This window comes from Acipenser ruthenus, chromosome 40, assembly GCF_902713425.1.
Source record: "Acipenser ruthenus chromosome 40, fAciRut3.2 maternal haplotype, whole genome shotgun sequence".
Classification (NCBI taxonomy): domain Eukaryota; kingdom Metazoa; phylum Chordata; class Actinopteri; order Acipenseriformes; family Acipenseridae; genus Acipenser; species Acipenser ruthenus.
In genome coordinates this window covers 9,085,997-9,095,638 of record NC_081228.1, presented here as the reverse complement: position 1 = coordinate 9,095,638, position 9,642 = coordinate 9,085,997, and positions in this window count along the sequence as shown.

The window sequence follows — 9,642 nt, the reverse complement described above, 5'->3', positions numbered from 1 at the left end:
ATGCAGTAAGCGGGTGCTCCCGAGTGGCGCATCCAGTAAAGGCACTCCGCATGGAGTGCAGGATGCGCTCTATAGTCTGGATGTTGCGAGTTCGAGCCCAGGCTATTCCACAGCTGACCGTGGATGAGCACGATATGAGCAGGAAACAACACTGGAGCCTCAGTGCTCACTAAAGTGTGCTCTCTCTGTAGGCAGCATTAACATGGGACACTAACACTTTTGTGGTTCCAGGCTTCAGATTCCTCAGTCTTCACATGGTATCTCCTAGCTTTGATCCCCGGGGTGTGACTGATCTCTGATGTCACAATAATCATTTCTGTATTGAGGGGAGGGGCACAGTGGGTCTGTCTCCGCAGTTCATTCTGCAGCATCATCAAAATCTTTTGCATACCGGTGTTGGTGATTTTTTTAAAATGTATTTTAAAAGAAAAAAATGTGATTTATTTGATTTAAATCTTTTTTTTTTCAAATGATGTAAAAACTTTAAGGGTAGGGGTCAATAATGTTCTTAGGGATTGCAAATGGTGGTTTGTGAATAGTTACATGCCAAATCAAATGAATCAAAGTGAATACAAATTGTGGCATTCTCTAAATCAGTGGTTCTCAACCCTGGTCCTGGAGTATACCAGCCCAGCTGGTATTAAGAAGATAAGAACATAAAAAAGTTTACAAACGAGAGGAGACCATTCGGCCCATCTTGCTCGTTTGGTTGTCATCAAGCAGCTTCTTGAAGGATTCCAGGGTGTCAGCTTCAACAACATTATTGGGGAGTTGGTTCCAGACCCTCACAATGCTCTGTGTAAAAAAAGTGTCTCCTATTTTCTGTTCTGAATGCCCCTTTATCTAATCTCCATTTGTGACCCCTGGTGCTTGTTTCTTTTTTCGGGTCAAAATAGTCCCCTGGGTCGACCTTGTCAATACCTTTTCGAATTCTGAATGCTTGAATCAGATCACCACGTAGACTTCTTTGTTTGAGACTGAATAGATTCAATTCTTTTAGCCTGTCTGCATACCACATGCCTTTTAAACCTGGGATAATTCTGGTCGCTCTTCTTTGCACTCTTTCTAGAGCAGCAATATCCTTTTTGTAACAAGGTGAACAGAACTTAACACAGTATTCTAGATGAGGTCTTGCTAATGCATTGTAAAGTTTTAACATTACTTCCCTTGATTTAAATTCAACACTTTTCACAATATATCTGAGCATCTTGTTGGCCTTTTTTATAGCTTCTCCACATTGTCTCGATGAAGACATTTCTGAGTCAATATAAACTCCTAGGTCTTTAGGTCCTCTGCTATTTCAGTATCTCCCATATGATATTTATAATGCACATTTCTATTGCCTGCATGCAGTACCTTACACTTTTCTCTATTAAATGTAATTTGCCATGTGTCTGCCCAGTTCTGAATGCTGTCTAGATCATTTTGAATGACATTTGCTGCAGCAACAGTGTTTGCCACTCCTCCTATTTTTGTGTCGTGTGGAAATTTAACAAGTTTGCTTACTATACCAGAATCTAAATCATTAATGTAGATTAGGAATAGCAGAGGACCTAATACTGATCCCTGTGGTACACCACTGGTTACTTCGCTCCATTTTGAGGTTTCTCCTCTAATCAGTACTTTCTGTTTTCCTTCCTTGAATCCCTACTGCGTTCAGTTTGAGGATTCATCTTTATGCAGGACTTTGTCAAAAGCTTTTTGTTGTTCCAACCGAGCTCTCAATTACTTAATTGAACCATTAATTGAAGTAATAATTTGCTGAATTTGACTTAAATTGTGTAAATTATAAAAGGTTGGAAGTTTTCCATGATTCCCACGTGTATAGATGTACAGTTGCAGACATGAGCATTAACACCCTGTACACGAAACAAGGTAATTCAGTAATGTATTATGTGTAATCAATATTCTGTGTTAAAACTAAACAGTGAAATCTCCCTGTGCTTGTGTAGTTAGGACTGAGAGCAGTTTAAGGGGATATCCCCCTCTTTAAACATCACATATCACCTCAAACTTTACTGCAGAAATACTGGCAAATCTGGCCCTGGGTGTATTGAACCAAATATTGTATTTATTTTAAATGAGATGCTTAAATGCACTGTTTGCAATTGTGAGATAAATTCATTTGAAATAAATCTGACTCTGTACTGAAAACACACAATCAAATGTTTTATTTGTTTTCTCCTTCCAGGCTGCAGCAGCATTCAGAACAGTGTTTTCATGACATGTTTATGTGCTGATGTTGCATTTTAAACAGCTTGTCACACAAAACGATTTAGATCTGCTTCCCCTCATAAACAAAGCCTGTTCACCTCACGCAAAATGCACCGTGAATTCTGAAAACACCGCACACCTTTGGATGTTCTTGGTTTCTTTGACTAATGCATGATATTAAATGATCAATTATTCTTCTCATAATGCTTCAAAAGCACTGTAGCGGCGCACTGTCCAAGGTGCTGAACCTGAACCCAGTTAAATACTGAAAGTACTGAAGCCATATTTTGAACCAAGTACTTGAAGTATACTAGACCTGTTGCATTGGAGGATGACGGTCTGACAGCCCAGCCAGCTAGCAGGCGCCCGGCCACCATAGGAGTCGCTGGTGCGGAGTGAGACAAGATTACCTGTGACATGTCTGTTGTGAAGGGCACTATATTAAATAAAGATCTATAACACACATTGCGTTTGGTATATTCAATAGTAACTAAACATGTAGAAAGAACAATTTACTCCAGTAGGCTGCAAAGCGCTTGAATAAATATTTAATTTATACTGTACAAACGACTACATTGTTATTATACATGTTTGTATTACAGTGTATCAGTAAATTACATAAATAATGTTGTGAAAAAACAAAAAAAACGGAGCCTTGTCTTCCCTTCTTCAGTGAGTATAAAGATTGTATTAGTTTAATTGAATATAGTGTCCTCTGTATTTAGGCACTAAGACAGAAGATCTAGACAAACAAAAATACTGCTTTCTGCTATGCAATTCAACAGTATTAGCACATGCTGGCGTCAACCCAAAAGGCTTCACCTTTAGTGATATTCAACTCAGCCTAACACATTGGCTTGCTTGCAGTAGAGCGATGTAGTGGTGAAGCACACTTTGACATGAGTCTCACCGAGCTTTCAACTTCTTCTTTAAGTCTGGATCTTTGCCAGATGTTGTCTGCACAAGATGTTTGTTTTCTCCATATTGGCTCTTCCCCACATCGAACTCAGGAAGTAACCAAACCTTCTCCAAGGTCCAGTGACCTCTCATCATCATGTGGTTCAAATATCCTTCCATTCTTCAACAGAAATTAATGAAATCTCTACCTCTGTGTAGTCTATGGAATTTTCTGGTCAGAATATCAGCAGGTCAGCTTGGCTTCACAATTCACATAAAGTCACATTAAACCTTTATTCACATGTTTCAACATATAATACAGAGCACCTCTAAACTGATGAGAATCTCTTTAGAAATTAAATTAATTAAACTATACACCTTTTCTAACATCTCCTGTAACATCTTCTGTGTGATTTCTCTTAAATTTACAGAGAATGTATTTACAGTGAGATTAATTAAAAGCACCTCAACTTTCTACAATCACTTCATACATAAAACTAAAGCTTTTCAGAGTTCAGCATGAGGAGAATGGTGCAGTTTAATCCTCATCAGAGTGTTCCCATGTTCTCATCACTCTGTTTTGTGATGCTCTTTCACTGCTGCCCTGCTTCCTGTCACTGATCCCAATGCTGCTGCTACTGTTATTCCAAGTACAGCTCCTTTAAACATCCATGTTGCAGCTGCTACTGAACCTGATACTGCTCCAGATACTGCCCCTACTGCTGCCCCAACACATCCTCCTATAAGTAGTACTGCTGGTATTCTATACTGATTTCCATTTGGCTTTTCTTCGTACTGCAGCTGTCTCTCCCTTTCTTGTGCTCTCCTCAGCTCTCTCTCCAGCACTCTGATTTTGTCCCTCTCTCTCCTCAGCTCTCTCTCCAGCACTCTGATTTTGTCCCCCTCTCTCCAGCACTCTGATTTTGTCCCTCTCTCTCCAGCACTCTGATTTTGTCCCTCTCTCTCCTCAGCTCTATCTCCAGCACTCTGATTTTGTCCCCCTCTCTCCAGCACTCTGATTTTGTCCCCCTCTCTCCAGCACTCTGATTTTGTCCCTCTCTCCAGCACTCTGATTTTGTCCCCCTCTCTCCAGCACTGATTTTGTCCCTCTCTCCAGCACTCTGATTTTGTCCCTCTCTCCCCAGCACTCTGATTTTGTCCCTCTCTCTCTTCAGCTCTCTCTCCAGCACTCTGATTTTGCCCCTCTCTCTCCTCAGCTCTCTCTCCAGCACTCTGATTTTGTCCCCCTCTCTCCAGCACTCTGATTTTGTCCCTCTCTCCAGCACTCTGATTTTGTCCCTCTCTCTCCAGCACTCTGATTTTGTCCCCCTCTCTCCAGCACTCTGATTTTGTCCCTCTCTCTCTTCAGCTCTCTCTCCAGCACTCTGATTTTGTCCTCCTCTCTCCAGCACTCTGATTTTGTCCCTCTCTCTCCAGCACTCTGATTTTGTCCCTCTCTCTCTTCAGCTCTCTCTCCAGCACTCTGATTTTGTCCCTCTCTCTCCAGCACTCTGATTTTGTCCCCCTCTCTCCAGCACTCTGATTTTGTCCCTCTCTCCAGCACTCTGATTTTGTCCCTCTCTCCCCAGCACTCTGATTTTGTCCCCCTCTCTCCAGCACTCTGATTTTGTCCCCCTCTCTCCAGCACTCTGATTTTGTCCCCCTCTCTCCAGCACTCTGATTTTGTCCCTCTCTCTCCAGTACTCTGATTTTGTCCCTCTCTCTCCAGCACTCTGATTTTGTCCCTCTCTCTCTTCAGCTCTCTCTCCAGCACTCTGATTTTGTCCCTCTCTCTCTTCAGCTCTCTCTCCAGCACTCTGATTTTGTCCCTCTCTCTCCTCAGCTCTCTCTCCAGCACTCTGATTTTGTCCCTCTCTCTCCAGCAATCTGATTTTGTCCCTCTCTCTCCAGCACTCTGATTTTGTCCCTCTCTCTCCAGCACTCTGATTTTGTCCCCCTCTCTCCGGCACTCTGATTTTGTCCCTCTCTCTCTGGCACTCTGATTTTGTCCCTCTCTCTCTTCAGCTCTCTCTCCAGCACTCTGATTTTGTCCGTCTCTCTCCTCAGCTCTCTCTCCATCACTCTGATTTTGTCCCCCTCTCTCCAGCACTCTGATTTTATCCCTCTCTCCAGCACTGATTTTGTCCCTCTCTCTCCAGCACTCTGATTTTGTCCCCCTCTCTCCAGCACTCTGATTTTGTCCCTCTCTCCAGCACTCTGATTTTGTCCCTCTCTCTCCAGCACTCTGATTTTGTCCCCCTCTCTCCAGCACTCTGATTTTGTCCCTCTCTCTCTTCAGCTCTCTCTCCAGCACTCTGATTTTGTCCCCCTCTCTCCAGCACTCTGATTTTGTCCCTCTCTCTCCAGCACTCTGATTTTGTCCCTCTCTCTCTTCAGCTCTCTCTCCAGCACTCTGATTTTGTCCCTCTCTCTCCAGCACTCTGATTTTGTCCCCCTCTCTCCAGCACTCTGATTTTGTCCCTCTCTCCAGCACTCTGATTTTGTCCCTCTCTCCCCAGCACTCTGATTTTGTCCCCCTCTCTCCAGCACTCTGATTTTGTCCCCCTCTCTCCAGCACTGTGATTTTGTCCCCCTCTCTCCAGCACTCTGATTTTGTCCCTCTCTCTCCAGTACTCTGATTTTGTCCCTCTCTCTCCAGCACTCTGATTTTGTCCCTCTCTCTCTTCAGCTCTCTCTCCAGCACTCTGATTTTGTCCCTCTCTCTCTTCAGCTCTCTCTCCAGCACTCTGATTTTGTCCCTCTCTCTCCTCAGCTCTCTCTCCAGCACTCTGATTTTGTCCCTCTCTCTCCAGCAATCTGATTTTGTCCCTCTCTCTCCAGCACTCTGATTTTGTCCCTCTCTCTCCAGCACTCTGATTTTGTCCCCCTCTCTCCGGCACTCTGATTTTGTCCCTCTCTCTCTGGCACTCTGATTTTGTCCCTCTCTCTCTTCAGCTCTCTCTCCAGCACTCTGATTTTGTCCGTCTCTCTCCTCAGCTCTCTCTCCATCACTCTGATTTTGTCCCCCTCTCTCCAGCACTCTGATTTTATCCCTCTCTCCAGCACTGATTTTGTCCCTCTCTCTCCAGCACTCTGATTTTGTCCCCCTCTCTCCAGCACTCTGATTTTGTCCCTCTCTCTCCAGCACTCTGATTTTGTCCCTCCCTCCTCACCTCTCTCTCCAGCACTATGATTTTGTCCCTCTCTCTCCACAGCTCTCTCTCCAGCACTCTGATTTTGTCCCTCTCTCTCCTCAGCTCTCTCTCCAGGACTCTGATTTTGTCCCTCTCTCTCTGCAGCTCTATGATTTTGTCCCTCTCTCTCCTCAGCTCTCTCTCCAGCACTCTGATTTTGTCCCTCTCTCTCTCCAGCACAATGATTTTGTCCCACTCTCTCCTCAGCTCTCTCTCCAGCACTCTGATTTTGTCCCTCCCTCTCCTCAGCTCTCTCTCCAGGACTCTGATTTTGTCCCCCTCTCTCCTCAGCTCTCTCTCCAGCACTCTGATTTTGTCCCTCTCTCTCCAGCACTCTGATTTTGTCCCTCTCTCTCTTCAGCTCTCTCTCCAGCACTCTGATTTTGTCCCTCTCTCTCCAGCACTCTGATTTTGTCCCTCTCTCTCCAGCACTCTGATTTTGTCCCTCTCTCTCCAGCACTCTGATTTTGTCCCCCTCTCTCCGGCACTCTGATTTTGTCCCTCTCTCTCCGGCACTCTGATTTTGTCCCTCTCTCTCTTCAGCTCTCTCTCCAGCACTCTGATTTTGTCCCTCTCTCTCTTCAGCTCTCTCTCCAGCACTCTGATTTTGTCCCTCTCTCTCCTCAGCTCTCTCTCCAGCACTCTGATTTTGTCCCCCTCTCTCCAGCACTCTGATTTTGTCCCCCTCTCTCCAGCACTCTGATTTTGTCCCCCTCTCTCCAGCACTCTGATTTTGTCCCTCTCTCTCCAGCACTCTGATTTTGTCCCCCTCTCTCCAGCACTCTGATTTTGTCCCTCTCTCTCTTCAGCTCTCTCTCCAGCACTCTGATTTTGTCCCTCTCTCTCTTCAGCTCTCTCTCCAGCACTCTGATTTTGTCCCCCTCTCTCCAGCACTCTGATTTTGTCCCTCTCTCTCCAGCACTCTGATTTTGTCCCTCTCTCTCCTCAGCTCTCTCTCCAGCACTCTGATTTTGTCCCTCTCTCTCCAGCACTCTGATTTTGTCCCTCTCTCTCCAGCACTCTGATTTTGTCCCCCTCTCTCCGGCACTCTGATTTTGTCCCTCTCTCTCCGGCACTCTGATTTTGTCCCTCTCTCCCCAGCACTCTGATTTTGTCCCTCTCTCTCCAGCACTCTGATTTTGTCCCTCTCTCTCCAGCACTCTGATTTTGTCCCCCTCTCTCTGGCACTCTGATTTTGTCCTTATCTCTCTGGCACTCTGATTTTGTCCCTCTCTCTCTTCAGCTCTCTCTCCAGCACTCTGATTTTGTCCCTCTCTCTCCTCAGCTCTCTCTCCAGCACTCTGATTTTGTCCCTCTCTCCAGCACTCTGATTTTGTCCCCCTCTCTCCAGCACTCTGATTTTGTCCCTCTCTCTCCAGCACTCTGATTTTGTCCCCTTCTCTCCAGCACTCTGATTTTGTCCCCCTCTCTCCTCAGCTCTCTCTCCAGCACTCTGATTTTGTCCCTCTCTCTCCTCAGCTCTCTCTCCAGCACTCTGATTTTGTCCCTCTCTCTCTGCAGCTCTCTCTCCAGCACTCTGATTTTGTTCCTCTCTCTCCTCAGCTCTCTCTCCAGCACTCTGATTTTGTCCCTCTCTCTCCTCAGTTCTGTCTCCAGCACTGTGATTTTGTCCCTCTCTCTCCAGCACTATGATTTTGTCCCTCTCTCTCCTCAGCTCTCTCTCCAGCACTCTGATTTTGTCCCTCTCTCTCCTCAGCTCTCTCTCCAGCACTCTGATTTTGTCCCCCTCTCTCCTCAGCTCTGTCTCCAGCACTGTGATTTTGTCCCTCTCTCTCCAGCACTATGATTTTGTCCCTCTCTCTCCTCAGCTCTCTCTCCAGCACTCTGATTTTGTCCCTCTCTCTCCTCAGCTCTCTCTCCAGCACTCTGATTTTGTCCCTCTCTCTCCAGCACTCTGATTTTGTCCCTCTCTCCAGCACTCTGATTTTGTCCCTCTCTCTCCAGCACTCTGATTTTGTCCCTCTCTCTCCTCAGCTCTCTCTCCAGCACTCTGATTTTGTCCCTCTCTCTCCAGCACTCTGATTTTGTCCCTCTCTCTCCTCAGCTGTCTCTCCAGCACTCTGTATTAGTCCCTCTCTCTCCTCAGCTCCAGTTGTAGCTCCAGCTCTTCTGCAGTTTGCTCTTTTCATCCCCCACCCTCTCACTCTGCTCTTCTCTGGGAGATGCCTGGGTATCTGCACTGGGAGTCTCTCCTTCACTGGAAACAACAGGACAAGATTATTTCTTACAAACATTAAACATTCCTTCTATCTGACTATACATGATCCTGCTAACAGTCTTGTCTCCTCAATTCCTCCTCATATTTCTGTAAGTCAGTGTGAACAGGCTGGCTGAGTGGTGACGTCAGACCCAGGAAAGGAAACACACACAGGACGGTGAAATAAAATGATGAAGGCGCTTGTGTGCACCGGTTTATTATAAATAAAAGGTTTGAACAAAACACAACACAGGACACTTGATGACACTGTTTCATCTCCTCTTCTACACAGTTCCTCCTCATATTTCTGTTTTATCTCCTCTTCTCTCCTATATTGTTCCTCCTCATATTTCTGTTTCATCTCCTGTTCCCTCTTTCTCTGTTCCTCCTCATATTTCTGTTTCATCTCATCTTCTCTCCTGCATTGTTCCTCCTCATATTTCTGTTTCATCTCCTCTTCTCTCCTATATTGTTCCTCCTCATATTTCTGTTTTATCTCCTCTTCTCTCCTATATTGTTCCTCCTCATATTTCTGTTTCATCTCCTGTTCCCTCTTTCTCTGTTCCTCCTCATATTTATTTTTCATCTCCCCTTCTCTCCTCCTCAGTTCCTTTTTGTGTGTCCTCTTCAGCTCCTGTTCTTTTAATCTAATCCTTTCTACTAACTCCTGGTAAATCTCAGGAGATATTTGGATGTAGCAGCCTCCACTCCTCTTCACCATGCTGTCTATCTTTTCCAGCAGCTGTGTGACCTGAGTGCGATTGCTCTTGTTTTTATTGTTGAGAACATGATACCTGTTCCCACATTTCTCAACAAGCTGCTGGAACTCCTCACCAGCTCCCTCAATGTACTGTTCAATCGTCCTGCCTTGCAGATAATCCCCACAGGTGAAAAGGATCATCGTGTTCCTCACAGCTCTCTCACCACAGAGCTCTTGGATTTTATCTAGAACTTTCCAATTGTCTTTTACTACAGATTCTAAAACTACTACAACAGACAACTGCCACAGGGGATGATGGGAAGGGTAATTGTCCCACACAGTCTATGGGAAACAGGAAGTGAGGAAGCAGAATAAACAGTCTGATGCAGGGAGCAGCAGGCACAGGGGATGATGGGAAG